An 18,294-nucleotide genomic window follows, 5' to 3' on the forward strand; every position below is an offset into this window, starting at 1 on the left:
GTTTGGGGCTGGAAAGAGGAGACTTTAAAAACACCCTTCCAATTGAAAAAAAAAAAAAACCCTCCCAACTTAATGAGTTTAGTCGGAGGCTGGAGCAACCTTGCTCAGCCTTAGCAGAAAACCGAAAACAACTATAGACAATATTGTAAAGCAGGACAGCCGGAGACACAGCCAAATTCCACTGTTTGGGGTCGAGAGGGATGGAGGCTAATCCTAAAGCAAGTTGGGAAGAAAAAAAAACACAGAGGTGGGAGAGGAGGAGGGGAAGCTGCAGCCTAAGACTGGCAGATAGGGTCCTCTCACCCTGGATCAAAGATAGAACTTGAAATAGGAGGCCAACATTTTTTCCTAGAAATCAGTTGGAATCCTCATCTTCTACTTTTAACTTAAGCCCCCCCCCCCCATGATTTTTCTCCCTCTCCCCTGTGGATTAGTGCCTCCCTCCCCTTTCTACTATCCATTCTAGAACTTTCCTGAAGAGGAAATCTATTTCTTGGGGGGGGAGGGGTTCCCCATTTCATGCCTTCAAATAATGAATACTTAACTCATTTCCTCCCTTTATCAATCCCCCCAAACGGATAAAAGAAACAGAATACAATAACTGGCAAAAATTGAGAAGAGACTGAGCTGTCTCCTGCAGTTTAGTACAGTTTTAACTGATGAATTTTTGTTGTTTTGTTTTGTTTTGTTTTAAGAGGAGAATAATGGGGAAACATGGATCTTTTATTTTAGGAAACCGTGATGGTAAGATGTATGTCAGACTTGACAAATGGAACGAACGCTCTTCACTGCTTCTTGTCCTTGTCTTAAACAGGAATTAAGTTAAACACAGTGCTGAATGTTAATTACATGTTTACTGGCTAATGAAAATTACAAATGATTTTGCCACCTCAAACAATGATGAAACTCTGAAGACACTGTAATTATATACTTTGAGGGAAATAACTCAGAATATTGATCATAAGAAGTGTAAATCTTTTTTTAACTATTCATTAATACCATAAATATGGGCTACAGAAGTTTTTCCTTGCGGCTTGTCTCATCAGTTACAATGAGTGGATGGCTGGTGGGACTCCTCCCGAGAGGAGGTGAACTCTGTCTCTTAGAAGGAGGCCACGTGTGTGATTCAGTAATGCCCCCTCCCTTCTGCCCCGCCCCCTTCATCCCAGTTGAAGGTCGAGGGATCTCCAACAGGGAGGCCGGGCTCTGGGCAGGTGAAGGTGATCTCAGTCTGGGCCTCTCTCCTCCCCTTTCTCTGGCCCTCTCCTCTCCTCTCCCGCCTCCTTTTCTTTTCATGCCAGGTCTGATCGATGACCACCTTCCCCAGCCTGGGCGCCTGGGATAACCTAATGAAAGACCAATTAGACCTGGCAACTCATCGCCACCCAGAGACGTAGTCCTGATCATTTTAGCTCCTTCCTTCAGAGGTGGCTAGTGGGGCAGGCATTGCCAGAGTAGAAGAGGGTGGGGGAGTATAGGGATGGAGGTGACTGTTGGGTAAGGTGGCTCAGGCGCTGAACCAGAACTGAGCTTTAGAGTAATTATTTTGTGGTCATTTTCTTTCAACTTTGGCCAAATTTAGAACACTGGTAGCCATTCCAATCTTGAGGGTCAAAGGTGAGAGATGCACTAACCCTAAAAGGAAGGCCCGCCCTGACCCGAAAGGCGGGCAGTGGCATGGGGTTGGGGTGAGGGATAGCAAAATTGCATGGCTCCTCCGGGTTGGGGCCAGGATGGGGGCTGAAACCCTCATGCCCATCATCAAGGGCAGGTTTAAAGTGAAATATTGAAAATTTTAAAGAACTGTTCAAGGCTTGTGGGACTGGAGTTCTCCTTTTCCCTGTGAATTCCCAAGGCTCTGGTCTTTGTCTTAGAAGGAATGGAGTTTCTGAATGGTGTGAAAAGGACAGAGAGGGTCGCTTCCAATCGATTTTACTTGTCCTTTCTGCCTTTTCGGATCAACGCCCTTCAATGGACACAGAGGTGCTCTTTCAACCAAAACCTTGTGCTACATTTTCTGCCTGTATTGGTGCTAAATACAATAAGCATCGGGCAGATTTTCTTCTCTTTGCTCTCCAAAGCCAAAAAAAAAAAAAAAATCATACAACCCCCCCAAAAAAACCCACCCTAATTAAATTGTTTTATATGGACAGTGAAGACAGAGGCAATTGAGTATGTATTAGTATAAAGATAGACTGCAGATATGGCGTTTTAGAAAGCCACGGTTGTGACAACAACGAGGGTATAAGGATATGGGGAGGGGTGCATAGACACAGCCCGGTAGCATCTTCTTCTCTGGGCCCCAGGAGAATGCAAAGGCCCAAGTCTCAGGTGAGGGGAAAACAGGTCAGCTAACAACAGGTGGGTAGCATCAATTGAAGACTTGTAGACCTGAAACCCCAAGTTTAAGAGCAGAGGAGCCACTGAGGAATGGCTGGATAGTCCTCGCTGACTACAACCAACTCTGGTAATTTAGCAGCCCCAGGTGGCAAGAATCGTAGGACAAGGTGAGGCCGTGCAGTGTCCTACTCCGCATCGAGCCCACTTCCTGGGGTCCCCCGGTCAAAGTGTGGTAATGTAATCATGAGGTTGTGTGAGCACACCCTGGGCAAGCGCTGGCATCCTAGCCACCTGGACTCCAGCCCCCTAGCTGCCAAGAGTAGGCCCCCTCTCAACACTTCACAACTAAGAGCCTTTTTGCTTCTAAGGAAAGGGGCGTCTGGTAGAGAAGAAAGTAAAGTTCCCACCCGACGACCTGCGCGGCCCGACTGGCAGCAGGAACAAGATGCTGGAGGAGCAGAAAGAGTAGGGGCTGCAGAAAGGATACTGGGGAAGCAGATCTCTAACTGCAGCAGCAGCTTTGAGCTCCTCCACCTCTTTTCGGCCTTAGGAGGAGTGGGCGGGCGAGGGGCTTCGTGCCCCGAAGGGGACAACCCTCAAAGCAGGGGCTGGGGCCTCCCTGCGTGGCTACGCAGGACTCTGATAGGTGGTCCTGGGTCATAGGGTTGCTAGCGCGTCTCAGGAGCTCCGGAAAGGGCTCTCGGGGTGCACCGCGCTCCCTAGGGAAGGAGTGGGGGAGGTGTGGAGGAGACAGTGCCAACGTGGGGGAAGTCACCGAATGTCAAAAGTAAAAAGGTTGAAAAGGCAATTTTCCCGACGCGCTTTGCCCCCCTGACTTCTCTCCTCCTTGGGCCTCCCGCCCGGGCTGTAAATCTGCGGCCGGCCGGTGGCCAGGACACTAGAAGTCCCCTCGGCGGACCCGAAGCGGCCCCGCCCGCAGAGCGCACACCTCCCGGTGGGCCCTGCATCGATCCGAAGCCTAGCTGAGGATGTCACCGCACTAAATATTTACTGATCACACACAAATAGCCAGAGCTCGAACGATTTTCCTCTGTGAGGAGAGCGCAGAGAGCAGGGTAAATCATTTTATTAGTGTGGATAAAGCCCAGAGCACACTCCGGGCTGGAGTGTTTTAAGATGTGTCTTCAACGGGATGAAAAGAGTTAGGGAAATCGATACCGAGTGATTAGAAGCCCCCGGGGTGACGAAGGGGGACCTGACTTGCGGGGATTTGGCCGGGCCGAGAAGGAGGAAGCCAACTCCGAGGGGGGACCGCCCGACCACCGCCAGGGAGCTTAAGCGCAGGCCTCCGTCCCTCTGTCTTCGACGGAAAAGGTGGCAGCGCGGCTAGAGATAGGAGTCTGCCGCCTGGCTTCGCAGATAGAGCTGAGCCGGCCGCCGCGGGCCGAAGGCTTGGGAGCCATCCGCTGTACATCAGAGTGGAATGGTCAGGTGGCCACCGGAGTTGATGGCTTTGCTCGCGCGAAGCGAGGACAAGGGCGTACAGTCTGGTCAGCCTAGGTAGACAAGGTGTGGCCCCAGTGGATTGCTTTCTTCCCTTGCCATTTTGGAGACTCCTTTTAGGTGCCACTCCAGGCTTTTCCAACTTTCTTCTTGATCAATCTCCACCTCTCGTCCTCTTTAGCTTCTCTAAAGAGGACCCAGTAGCCCAGCTCCATCAACGGCTTTCCCTGCTATCCGCCCAGTGTCCAGGGCAGCCACCGGGTGGCGAGACAACCCACCCCCCTATGGAATCTGCAGAACAGTGGATTCCAGGTTCGTGGCTCAGCTCCCAGGCAGGTGGAACGAAGTCTAAGGCCAAGGATTAAGGCAGGGGCACCCATGGAAGCCGCAGGGCTGCGGTTTTGTTTTTTTTTTTTTTTTTTTTTTTTCTTCTAGGCGAGAGTGAATCAGCATCTGAAAGATCAGGCCCCAACACAGCCAGTGGGGACCGGTCTAGGACCCAAAAGATAAGATGCTGGGAACTAAAGTGCACTTCACGGGGCATTGAATAAAATTTACTGGGAGTAGAAAACCTCCGCAAAGCCAAGCAGCAATGTTCTGGCTCGAGAATGGCTTCTCACTCTGAAGCGAACAGTCTTGCTGCTGTGAACAAACCCAGAGCTTCGAGAAACAGCTGTAAACAACCTAGTAGGCTCTAATTTCTTGGAGGTGGAGGGTTAGGGCACAAGGTGAGGAAAGAGAACAAGTCTTTGCCTTTTCCTGCTTCTGACCTTTTTGTCAAAAAGGGGGGGGGCTCTTTCAAAACAAACGGATAGCTGCCTACTGTGTGCATGCGTGTACATGTTTCTTATGTGCATCTGTGTGTCAAAGGTGTAGATTCCCATTGCTCAATTTTTTTAGCAGCTTGGGCTACTAAATCCAGGCTACCCTGCTTGTGCTTCGGCGCAACAGGAAACATAGATGCAGACCCAATTAGCCGTTTTCCAGAGGGGAATTTTTTTTAAATGAATCCCAGTGGGTTAGAATGGTGTGTTCAGGTGTGAAGGGATCAGCCTCCTGCTCCCTCCTTAGTAATCCTCTCATTCCTGTGTTGGAGGCTGGCAGAACCGCTGACCTGGAGGAGTGTCAGCTTAGTCTCCTTTAACCCTTCTTGGTCTTGACTACAGAATGAAGGCTAACTGCACCAAACTGCCGAAAGATTGATTTAAGAAAGGATGAAAGGAGGGATACAAAGGAGGAGGAGGGGGGGAGGAATGGAAGCGGTTCGGGGGGGGGGAAGGATGTGGGAGTAAATGCACTTTAGCTGTAAGGGTTTTAGAGCACTTCACTTATGCCCCACCCCATCTTCTCTCCAAACCCCTGCAAGCAGGGATTTCTATTCAAAGACAACAGTCTCATCTATCAAGGCATACACAAGGAAGATGGACTTAGAAGAATAAGAAAGTAGGACGGAGTGAATTCCCCCTCCCCTGTTTAACTGATCACCCAAATCGCTTTAACAATATTTAACTATATATATATATATATATATCATTATGATAACACACACATACGGTATATATGATTGTTGTGTAAAAAAAAAAATGAATCCCAAGATACGGTTTACCTTCTTTCATTGAAGCAAAACCTAATTTAAAATGATGTCAGCAGCCAAATTATAGCCATAGAGTCTGGATGAGATTAGGAAAATACATTCAGCTGGCTTCCAATGTGGTGGCATTTCTGTGGGTCCCAAGATGATGGGTTTGTGCAGAGAGGTATAAGCATATGGTGGAGGTACTCTCTCAGTTCTGGAAGCTCCTTGATGGATTAAGGGTTCATATACTCAAACACTAGATAGAGGTTGTCACTCATGTGTACGGTCCTGGAGGCTGGCAGAAGGCAGTGCAGAAAGACTTCTGAATGAGCTCTCTGGAATCACCAGTGCTGGAAGACAAGCCGAAGCAGCTTAGCTAGGGTAATGCTATTATGGTTTGCAAAAATCACAGAAAGACACTTCAAGGTGCAAGCTTCAGATTTCCAGTTCGTAGCTTTGGCAGGGTGTTTAAGCAAACAGTGAATGTCTTTTGCTTGGTATATTTATTTTAAAATTCAAGGCTCTGTAATGTGCGTGCAGGAACTCACAGTGTGTGTGTGTGTGTGTGTGTGTGTGTGTGTGTGTGTATGCACTTTTCAGTTTATTGATAACTTAAATTTTAAATACTGGACTATAGATGATGGCACTGCCCATTTCACCAAGCCTGGTATGAGCTATGTATGATTTTAATATCAACATTACATTTCGAGGCGCCTATCACCGAGAAAGTTCCAAAGTCGTCTGAGATCATGTGAGCACCAGTTCTTATTTAAACCTGGACAAAGTCAAGAATGATGTTTGGACACTCTGTTTTCTTTCTCCAGAGCCTGTAATGAAATCTTTAAAACAAGAGTTAATTTTTATTATGTTAAAAAATACTAATCGATGGTATCAAGTGCTACATGAAGGTGTTAGATAGGAAAATATCCAGAAAAATTAATATTGTTAATTAGCTGCATGAGTGAACTTCAGGCAAATACCAGCAGCACAACAAATGAGAATTTATTTGATTTACATTCCTTTACACACTCAAAGTCAACTTTAGAAGGAGAAATAGAATGCATGGGTTTGTTTGTTTGGTTGGTTGGTTTTTTAGAACATTCACCCACCTCACTTTCAGTATAAAGATGGAATTCAAGAATAAGTTGATATCCAGAGGTTGATGAGCTGTCATAAAAGAGCAATATTATGTATCAATCTAGAGAAATTCAGGTACTTACATCATCAGTTTAATTTTTTTCTTCAAAGGCTGCTTTCTTCAAGATGAATAGGTGCATGTTAAAGATGAATCCTGTACAAAGTGTAAAAGGGATTAAAAAAAAATCACATTTAGTTTCTTCGTTATACAAAGAATTATCTTGTGGCTTTGCAAACTGTATTGTTTGAAAACAAATTGCATTAGCCTTGTTTTTTTGGAGTACAAAATAGAGAACAGTAACTTCCCTCCCTATCTGTTAGAATTTATTATACATTGGTTAATTTTATTTAAGGGACTCTTAAATACACGACTATGGTGAATTGATTGAGATGCTACCCTTTAAACATTCAAAGTAAAACTGAAACCATTAAAGGAAAGAAATATTGATTTCAGTGACAGATGTCACATGGAGTATCTCTTGACAGGACCATAGCACCTCATACATCAAATGTCAAAGACAAGAAGTTAAAAACATTAAGGCAGCCTATGTCTTTGCCTATTATGTATTAACTTATTTAGTCTCAGTGATGCTGCAGTTCTCTGTTCCATAGTTTCTTGGTGCTGGCTACATTTCCAATCACCCAAAAAAATGTAATGCCATAAAATTTCAGCACTGGGAGCTTTTAAAGTTTTATTATTATTATTATTATTATTATTATTATTATTATTATTATTATTTTGTTCTGTTTGTTTTTTGGTTTTGATAGCCTTCTCTGGGTGATAAAGACTTAGCTTATCTGATTATTTTTTTCCCCAAGTGATTTCAGTTAATTTAATGGCCTACAGAATCATGTGTTATCTTGCAAAAATCTATATTTCCTATATAAGTTGAAGTCTAATAAAAGACGTGTGGTCTTATAAAGAACGTACAGTTCAGTGTTCTTCAGTTACTGAAGAACTACTGTTTCATCCCCCCAGGGTTTGATAGAAAGGAAAAGACACCCTAATCTCTCTCTCTCTCTCTCTCTCTCTCTCTCTCTGTGTGTTTATTTATGTGCACATGTATATAAGTGCCTGTTGAGGCTATAAGAGGGGATCCAGTACCCTAGAACCAGAGTTACAGGAAGCTGTGAACAACCCAACATGGGTGCTGGGAACCAAACTCTGATCCCCTGCAAAAACAGCAAGTGTTCTTAACAACGGACCCATCTCTCCAGCCCCTACTTCATTATAAACAAGTCTTAAAATTGATACTGATATGGCACACATGAATGTACGATAGGAAAGCCGTGGACCATTCCTATTTACTCTGCAAATGTCTTTGATTCTTATGTACTGTAAAGGTCAGAATTATCTAGCCCCTTTAAAGAGCAGCAAATCAAATTTCTAATTATGGACCAGAGGTATAATGTTTGCTTTGAAGTTTCAGTGACACAAAAAAGTTTTCCTAATGAAACTGAAGGAACTCTATCCTACATGCAGCAAAATGGGGCACATCTCAGACATGGTTTGGGTTTATGTACTTCTGCCCTATTGCTTCTGATAATAAGTAGATGGCCTTTTCTCTTCAGTTACTGTCTTATTTGTTAACAAAGTAAATGTTTGGAATTAAGAATGGTTCCAATGGTCTTCCTCCTAGAAGTAAAAACATTATTAAGTATAATTTATATTAAATAATTATATAAATTACAGAATTTAATTTAATTAATAATGTATTAATAATTAAATTAATAACATATCTTATTTATGTATATACTCACATAAATTATATTGTTCGTATAAATTATATTAAATATCTAAATTAAAATATTAAGCAAATATTTTTATTCATATTTGTCTGTCCAGTCAGTAATGAGCAGTTTTTAGCCTCTTTCCTTCAAACAAAATAATACTACATATGGTGGCTAAAGAGAAACCCTTCCAACACAAACAAACAGACAGACAAACAGACAAACAAACAAACAAACAGGAAGCCTTAGAATTCAATGTCTTGGAAATACAGGCACATTGTTTTTACAAATCAAATTAGTTTTTAAATTTAATTAATTAATTTAATTTTACTTATTCACTTTACAAACCACTCGATGCCCCCCTCTGGGTTACCCACTCCCAGAATCCTTCCCCACAATTGAATTCTTAATAAGGTTTTGTCTCATCTCATCTACTTACCAATATGGTACAGTTCTGTATTATGCAATTCCTACCTTGAAAACCAAATTGTAACAACATGCCATCGTAGGCTTTTCTGATGTGAAGGAAGTTTTGAAAACTCTATCTCCAAAATTAAAAAAACAAAAAGTGACAATTGGCAGGACAGGTTATCACACCTCACCTTTTTTTTTTTTTTTTTTTAACGATGCCAGAAAGATTTTCCTTTAAAAAATGACTTTATCATCTTGCTCACCCAATGCAAACTGAAGTGATAATGTGAGATCCACAAAAGGAAAGATTCTCTTCCATTCTTTACCACTCGAGATCCCAACAACAACAAACAAAGCAAAACCTATTCCCCACCTACCTCCAAAAGTGGCCCCTAGCAGTTTGGGAAGAGTTTCTGTGTAACCAGCTGGATAACTTCCAGTCCTCTCAGCCCCTGAACTTTTCAAAGGCACCAGGCAGTGGTCAGCCTGGAGGAGGAAACAGGGACCCCTCACTTGGATGCAAACTGAGAAAGTAACTGTTGAGAGTTTCCAAAGGAGGTTTGAAGAGGCAGGACAGTAAGAGCTGATAGAACCAATTTTATTCTTTTCCAGGCATTTCTAACTTTTATGACTATCCCCCCCCCCACCCTCCACTATCTGTCTTTGTGCCTCCAGGGCCAGTGAAAGAGCAGGGCAGATTCAAGATTGCTTTCAGGGTTTGCCTTCTCTGATGATGGATTACCATGTCAATTTAAACGGCATAGGATTAATTTGTTTCAATGATTTCTCTTTAGGCTGAATGCCAGCCGTTTTCTATCTCTCCCCTTGCTCTTCAGAACCACAACGAGAGAGAGAGAGAGAGAGAGAGAGAGAGAGAGAGAGAGAGAGAGAGAGAGAGAGAGATTTTCCATATTTTAAGTTGAGAGACAGTAATGAAAATAGACAAGTTGTGTGTACTGTTGCAACAGTTAGAGGTTTGAGTCCTTTTATCTCTGAAACATACAGTCACTCACATTAAAATGAAATTGGTTCCAACATTTATTCAATAAGCACTTGTCTTGTAGATAATCCACTACAGAGGGCTTTTGTCATATAAGGATTTAATTTCTCTTGGACAAGTTATTAGCACGAAACTTTTAAACTCACCACCTACGATGAGGTTATTGAGATCCCTAACAACCTTAAATGCTTGTTGCAAAAAGCCGAGTTTGTTCAAGGGAGCGGGGGACGCTTTTTGAGAATTCATATTTTGCACACGCACACGTACACACAAGCAACACAGGCAGCCATGCGTGTACACACAGAGCTCCCTACTTCGTGTGGCCACATTCTCCTGTGTTGCTAAAAAAGAAATCTCTTCCGCTATGCAGATGTATCTTAGCTTTCCAAACTGAGAGTATACAGACGTTTCATCTCAGAAGGATTTCTAAAGTACACAAGGAAAAAAAAAGTGCCACCCAAATTCACTTTCTCTGTGAGGCCATATCTATAGGGAAGTAGAAAGTGGTTCTAGAAAACACTTAGGAACCATCCAAAAATCAAGCGCCCCACCTCCACACTTCACACACACCCTAAACTTGCAGGTGGCTACAGGATGCTCCTGGAAGAGTAAAGGCAATTTGGAGTTTATTTCCCAGTTTCAAGGATGTTTTTCCAGCAGGCTCAGAAAGATAGGAGAAGGATTCCAGTCTACGGACTGACCATCTTGGGCAAACATGACTGTTCCCATTCCATTTCCCTAATGGTCTCTCCTTATTCCAGACTCCCCACCCCAACCCCACCCCCCGCCACACACACACACAACATGAAATTTAGCATCATAGTTCAGAATAATAAATTGCATTTGAAATCTGAATACAAATAGATTGTATAGCCTTCCCCCTTTCTCTCGCCCTCTCAATGCACGGCCGCTCTTTATTTGTGTAGCTTCCACTTTCTAAGGACAGACACAATCAGAGTCCAATCAATGGCTGTCAGAACTGAATCTATGCAATTTTAATTTGTAAAAAAAAAAGTTGTTGGTTGCTAACCTTGTGGGGAGACTGTGCATCCCTGAGAAAAACAACAAAATCTTGGAGAGTTCTCCCTGAGAAACGATGTTACACATGAGCAGAAAATTCAGGCAAGAAAGTCTAATTGAATAGAGAGAGAGAGGAGAGAGAGGAATTAGGTTAAAAAATAGAGTACAATCTAGTATCACATTTTCACTAGTGTAACTTGAAATGAAGGTGTCTTCGAGTCGCCCATGATGCCAGAACGTTTAGATGTCGGCCACAGATGGGAACACCTATTGAAATGTGTCTGAGGAAGATTAATAGGGCTTGTCACTGTTAGGAAAGCACTGCTTGGCTGTAACTTTCCACAAGCCCAAGATGAATTACCGATGAACGCTCACTTATCAACCTCATCACTAGCGTTCGACACTAAATCAAATTGAGAAGTTATCTGCAATCAGAAAATTTCTTTTTAAAATAGACGTATACCTTTAAGCCCCAACTCCTTAATAACCCTACTCACAAAACAACCCCCCCCAGCCCTAGGTGCTTCTTATTCCTTGGCTTATGCTGAATTATAGCTCAATAATGAATATATTTTTAAAGTTCACACACAAATGGACATCTGGTCAGACTGCGAAGTTTGACAGCATTTTAATGAGTATGAAGGCTTCTTGGAAATCCTTGTTTAAAATTTCGGCAAATGTGCTCTCTTTTACTTTTTAGATACCCCACTTCGCCCCCTTAATGGAAGAGAAAAAGTGTGAGTGGATTTGACGTTGTAAACCCTGTGACTGCATAGTTGTCTAATGATCTCGTAGAATGGAATTAAGGGAATTTTGAGTTTGGGTAGATAACAGAAGAACAAGATTAAATGGACAATGGAGAGGGATAGCCGTGCGCAGGTTTTTAATGCTTAAATGATGATGCATGTGGCTTATTTGGGGGATATGTTGAAACCTCTATTAGACTACACATGTAGTCTATGATTGAGCTAAACTCAGTCCCCACCTGTGCATCCCTGTCACCTGTCTTTTTAAACAGCATCTCGCTATGTCACTATGTAGCCCTGGCTGGCCTGAAACTCAGAGACTCTCCTGCCTCTGCCTCTGCACTGGTATGACTAAAGGCCTGAACCCCACGCTCAGCCTCCAGGTCTCGTTTTTAGGGTGACTGGAGAAGTAGCACAAAGTCAGTATCTCCTTTTATTGTTTATTAATTCTGAGCATCTAGAGTCTTTCCAACCTTAGGCTCATTATGTTTTAATAAAACCACCAACTGCTGTATTTTATAGATTCTATTTATACTTTATATATTCTATTTTCAGAGCGCCTTCACGTGCAGGGTTCATTTTGTTTCTACTGAAATTCCATTCGGGCAGATTTTTTTAAGTTTCTATTTTGCTGATGAGTAAACTGAGGCCAGGTTGTTTAAAGTCAGGGGGTCGATGGGAACATAGAATTGGAAACTATGTCACTGTGTCTTTTAAAAGCTTTCTTCGGCACCCCCCCCCCCGCCCAGTCATCATGTAAATAGAGATTAAAAGATAGTGACAATGCTAACTGCAGCTTACATCTAATACATACTATAACAGGAACACTAACATGCTGTTCAATCCTGGCACAACTTTCCTCTTCGATAGATACTGAATTATTTCAATAACCCGAGAGGACAAAATGAGACCTGGATTTTAGGACTTGTCTAAAACTCACATTGCTGGGAAACGGGGCCCTCGGGAAGTTTGAGTGCAAAGGTCCTTATGGTAGCCTACCCTAGGTTCCAGTTTTTAATTGCAAGGAGCCTTGAATTACACTGCATGGGACCTAGACACCTCCATTATTATCCAACCATGCAAGTGTCTCCGATTCGGAGGCAGCTCAGAGTAGTTCATGCGTTGGTTCCTTTGTCTCTACTTACTGTTTATTTATGTATTTTGCAGTGCTCGCATCCAACCCTAGAACCTCACATGTGCAGAGAAAGGAATTTACCCCTGAGCTTCACTGCCCAGCCTTGAGTCCTGGCTGTAAAGTCTGGGTTTTGCCAGTTACTCAGTATACGGCCTCCATTACACTGACCTTTACTGTCCTCCTCTCCAAATTGGGATGATTGGATCCAATGTACCGGACTATGATGTTTTGGTGAACTTTTCTCATTCCTGAGAGTGAGGAGAGGAACCGAGAAGCAGGAATCATGACTGAGATGTGTGGCTACAAGACATACTCAGGGCTGGGCAAGAGGGGCAGCCTCACCATCCCGGGCACTGTCTTTCTATTTATCTATTTGTCTGTCATCTGTCTGTCTGTCTGACTGTCAGTCTGTCTGACTGTCATTTGTCTGTCTGTCTATGTTGCCTCTAAAGATCATGGAATGCCATGCATGCTCAGGTGTCTTCCCCTAACCAGCATGGTATTTGTCAGCAATTTTTATATTTTTATAAATAGTCTCTGCTTATTTTGAATCAGCTTGGAATTCGTCATGATCCTTAATACAATAAAAACCTCAGTAAAGAGTTATACTATACAGTTTAGGGAGTAAACAAAAAGAGGTTGTATGTATTTGGTAAAGAGACAATGTCCTTCCTCCCCTCCCTCCCTCTCTTCCTCTTTTCATCCCCTTTTCCTATCTGTTTGTCTTGATTTTCAGACAAAGTCTCAGGTTCACACTGGCCTCTTAGTCAAGATCCTCTGCCCTGGACTTCCTGAATGCACCAGGTTTAATATGTTAAAATTACATTTTGAACTTTGGTTGTTTGACCTAACTAATGTCTAAGCAGGCAAGGTTGCTTAGAACACCATATAATTTAAAATGGTGAGGAAAAACCTTTGGCCCCTTTATTTTCCAGACAGGATTAAGAAGACTCAAGGTCTGGAGAGGCATGGGGGAATTTACTCAACTAATTGGTTACAACACTGACATGAACCCCTTTTCTCTTGATCCCCAAACCATGAATCAATACTCCTCTGAAAATACTATGTTTTCTGTTCAACCAGTACCCCTAGTTATTTATGCATTATAACTTGTGTGTGTATGCATACACATATGCACCTCACTCTCTCTCTCTCTCTCTCTCTCTCTCTGTGTGTGTGTGTGTGTGTGTGTGGTGTGTGTGATGTGATACTTTGTCTAAGTTGTTACTGATTGTAATAAGAAAAACATTTCTAAGTCTCTGTCACAATCATTTCTTGTAAAACTTACAAAGCTGACAGCTAGATGGCTGGAGTGCTGGTAAAGAATCCTACAGTGAGAATGCTTTGTCAACAGATGTGATGATACATTCCTGCAACCTAAGTCCTCTCCTACCTGAGAGCCTGTGTACAAAAGGAAATAAGCAAATAAAAACAATCTCTAATTTCTATTAGATCTCAGCAATACTCCATCCAATCTGTATTTGTTGCAACTCTCTTCTTATAGTTCCTCAGCAAGGAAAGCTTACCTTTTAAATCTTCCCTTTCCTCTGGTCCCACACTTTGTCTTTTCTTGGTCATTGCTTGCTTTGGGAAAGCCCGTCTGGGTTTAATCAGAAGTTACAAGACAAAATGTGCATTATTAAGAAATATAAATATTTTCAGAAGCAATTAAAGGGATGAAAGATCGATTCAGCCTGTAGATTAGACGTAATTTGAAGCGTCTTGTTCTAATGAGAGCTACTGGGATCTAAAGTCAGGAGCTGGGCCCGGCCACCAGTTAGAAACCTCAAAGCATTTGAGTAATCTGTCAGTGATTCTCACTCACGATATATCCAGACACCTTTTTTTTTTTCCTTGCCAATCTCTGGGTTAAAATTCCTTCCATAGTCCCCTTAGGGACTTGTAATAGTCACCTTTGAGAAATCATGACTAATTCTTCTCTTTGGCGTTTAGAAGGGAGTTACCTCCCTTTTCACAACTCGGAAGTTGGCTTAGCATTAACTTTCATAAGAACATATTGGCCTGGAGGCGTCTTATTACAATTTCTTTCTTGGCTTAATAAAAGGTATCACATTATCTACCTGGTCAATCTCTATTGGCTTTCAAAATTGAGACATGGAAAATCCTAACAAGCCTCATTAGGATATCTGCTTTTAAAAAAGAAGGCAGCCTCATTTAGCGCATTACTCAACAGAGCTGGGTGGCCGGGATTTGACACAGGTATTCCTACTTTGGTAGTTAAAAAAAAAAAGTGGGGGTGGGGAGGGCTGATGCCTGATATGTACATGGAATTTTAACACACAGGGGATCAAAACCTGATCGTTGTATTTTGTTTTTATTTTCTTTCTTTCTTCCCTTTAATCCCACCTTTTGTCCCCATGACTGTGTGTGAGAGATGGCTTGATTTCCTTGAGTTGCTTCACCCATCCACAGCTGGAAGTCCAAAGAGGACCAAAAATGTCTTTAAAACCAACACAAGTCCGGGAGCCTGAGAGAACAAGTTTTCCTTTGTAGTGGGGGATAGTATTATTTGCTGTAGGTTTTTTTTTTTTTTTTTTGATATACATTCTAAATTAGGCCTGCAAAGGCAGGCTTCATCTTTAATTCATCACTCTCAGCTGAAAGAGATTAGCAATGTCTAGCACGCACCCCTCGTATGGTGCTGACCTCATCAAGTATGGCCTGAAATTAATTAGCCTCATTCATTCCAAATGGAAAGGGATAATGGAGCAGCGTCTTAGCGATGACCATCACACATTGTATGCAGCATATTTAAAAGGCCTCTATTTTCAAACCGTGTAGATTAAAATTCTTTCCAGAGCGCACAATATGCCTGAGTTATCAAGGACCTAGAAGAGAGCCCAGTTGGCTTTGTGCATACCACCGTGTGCCTGCGGAGTAGTGTGTGTGTGTGTGTGTGTGTGTGTGTGTGTGTGTGTGTGTGTGTGTGTGTTGCTTGGGTCTTTACCCTGTTCTTATAGCTATGTCCATTCTCAGCTGGTTTGCTCTCCAGAATCACACCTGGAGTACTTGACTAGCAGAAAAACTTGACATTCAATCCTCTGTTAAATGACCTGTTAGCCCGGTATGCTACGAGCACATTTTTGATTGCTAGTCAGAAGAAAATTCCAGAAGAAAGGCTGTAGCTATTTTCTACTATGACTCTAGTTGGTCTCTAATTTGGACACAGAAAAGCTCCTTAAAGAGACACTCAACTTTTATGAGTTATTTTTGAGCTTTCGATGTCTTTTCCCAGTCTTTACTGTTTGGATCATATTTTAAAATATGACCGAGGATCATGCTAGAAGACCAAATCCCTTCAATTTACCATCTTACTAAGATTAGCTGATTTTTTTCCCCTTCTGGGGATTGACTTAGAGAGGCCAAATTTTTGAATATCAAAACCGCTTTCTTTTTGAGCCAAAAAAAATCTTGACTAGAGTTCTTTGGGATCCTCAAAGACATTGTAAAGTTTATTTTTATGAACAGTAGTTTGGGACCATAGATCAGAAGAAGAAAGAGCCCATGACTTTTGTGTTTCCAGTTTTTAATTTTTAAATAGTATGAAACATAGGCAGTGTCTGAAAAGGTACCAGTAGTATTTCAGGGGATAGGATCTTTACATCGTGCACATTTCTTGAGAAAAGAATTATCCCAGAATAACTTTGTTTGGTGAAAGAAAGAAATAGATCTTCAGTGTAATTTAGCAGCAAAGCTTCCATTTAACTTTAAGAATCAAACTTGTAGTTTTAGAGAAATCATCTTTCAGGCCTCTTTGATGTCCTAAATCTTTATATACGTCATTTAAGATTAGTTTATCTTGCGATACAGCAAAAGTTGAAAGTAAGCTTCTCCTCTGTTTACAGACAGAAGAGGAGGAGATTTCACCCAGCTCGCTTCTTGCAAGCAGTCCTCTTTCTGTAATGGTCAGCGTGTAGAAGCTCACCAACCAGGAACTGTGAGCCCATCATTCGGATGTAAAGGATTTACCCAATATGGATATGCCCAATTATCTAGTATATAATGGGAGGAAATTTGCCAACTTAAAGTCTAGGGGGATAAGATGTGAAAAACAGAGAAGGAATAATTCATACCCATTTGATTTTGAAGTCGCAGTTTAACAGAACCTGGGATGAGCAGTGCTGTGCTGTGGAACTTCAAAGGGTGAGAGAAGTAGACAAATTGCAAATTATCCTCTAGTCAACTTGGAATGTCACGGCAAGTAAAGGCGGTTGTAAATACAGGAAGATGATCTCCAGCAGCAGTGACTCATAGAAACATGCTCTATACTACGTTTTCCTAATACTAACGCTCGTGTTACATTTACTCTCGAGACAAGGAGATGCGAACATTCTGTACACTGTAGCTTGTGTACATCAAGTACCTCTCCTATTTCACTTAAGATATTATATGATTTTAGTCAACAGAGGTAAAGATAGCAGCCATGCTCTGAACGTAAGGGTTGGCTACACGAAATGTGACTTCATTCAAATGAAAGCCTCACAGTAGGCTTCAGACTAACTGAATACCCACATGAAACTGCAAACGGTCACTGTTCGGGCATTCGAAAGTAGGAAAGACGGCCATTAAAAGTCAAGTGGGCTTTTCCTATCCACACCTCCACTGGGTAACATGGGGGTAAGCTGCGGTTGTCGACTGGGTTCATGATGAAACTTTGAGGCTGTTTTAGCTCATGATGACTAGAAGATAGGTTAGACCAGACAGAACTGGAAGGCGTTTGGGGAACATCTTTGTCTTATTTTGTGTTCCTTGAAATTCACTGAGAGATGGAGAGAGCGGTGTATACGACGAGACTTTCGGTGACAGATGTGGCAATAGCCAACTAGGAGCACCCAGAGAGATGTCTTTGGGTTGCTAAATATGCCTGTCATTTTGTGTCTGAACCCAGGATTTTGCACATGCTTGGGTAATCCTTCTGCCATGGAGTGAAAACTCAGTCTGGAGAGCAGTTTTTAGTAAGGGAAACTTGGATGACGAATTATCGGCTACCGCCTCCAGGGTACTTAGCAAGCAAGGCCCTCTGTTATGCTGTACATTAAGATGACTCGGTTGTTCACCACAGTGCCAGGCAAGCATGACTGTTTGCACTCCTCAGCCGAAGGTGCCAGAGCACAGGGACACTATACGACTTGCTCAAGATCACCCTGTTCACAAAAATGACCTAATGCAGCATGTCCCGTTTTGTCTCTCAGTGCTTCTGTCCAATGCTAGGCTGCTTGTGAGAATACAAGTGTAATTGTGTTGCTTGCAAAACAAATTGCTACAAGCTATGCATGAGAGAATGAACTTCCCATTTCTGGACAACGGAAGGCAGTAGGAAGCACTGAGGAAAATTTGGGTGGGGGGAACCATAGTAAGGAGATGGTGTCTCATCTCATTGTCTGATCCCTCAGACCAGAAGGGCTTGGCTTCCCAATCCTCCCATGAACCTCTGATCTTCTGCCTGGCAAGCCGGATTAGTTAGATACATGATTTGCAAGAGTTGAGTATTGGAGGGAGAAAGGAAAGGGAGGGAGGAAGAGAGGAAGAGAAAGAAAGAAAGAGAGAGGACTGAAAAATGGAATGGTGTTTAAAGAAAAAGGTTTAAAAAGGTCACAGCAAGAGATTGACTTAGAAGGAAAGTTCAGAAGGAGAAAGGGCAGACTCTAAACAATATTTAACAGAGTTTGGCCACACACTCTGGTGATATTCAGAAGAAAATGTGACCAAGGAA

At 42.4% G+C, this 18,294-nt stretch overlaps 1 long non-coding RNA gene across 1 annotated transcript; it reads right to left on the reverse strand.

The window, feature by feature from the left end:
* Nucleotides 1-5,400: 5,400 nt before the first annotated feature.
* On the reverse strand, nucleotides 5,401-9,125 carry LOC134485134 (uncharacterized). The gene is made up of 3 exons (XR_015647099.1): nucleotides 9,037-9,125; nucleotides 6,601-6,671; nucleotides 5,401-5,730 (listed from the first exon to the last, which is right to left on the reverse strand). It is a non-coding gene; the product is annotated as an uncharacterized LOC134485134 (long non-coding RNA).
* Nucleotides 9,126-18,294: the final 9,169 nt, after the last annotated feature.

This window comes from Rattus norvegicus, chromosome 1 (genome assembly GCF_021556685.1).
Source record: "Rattus norvegicus strain SHRSP/BbbUtx chromosome 1, alternate assembly SHRSP_T2T, whole genome shotgun sequence".
In the NCBI taxonomy this organism is placed as follows: domain Eukaryota; kingdom Metazoa; phylum Chordata; class Mammalia; order Rodentia; family Muridae; genus Rattus; species Rattus norvegicus.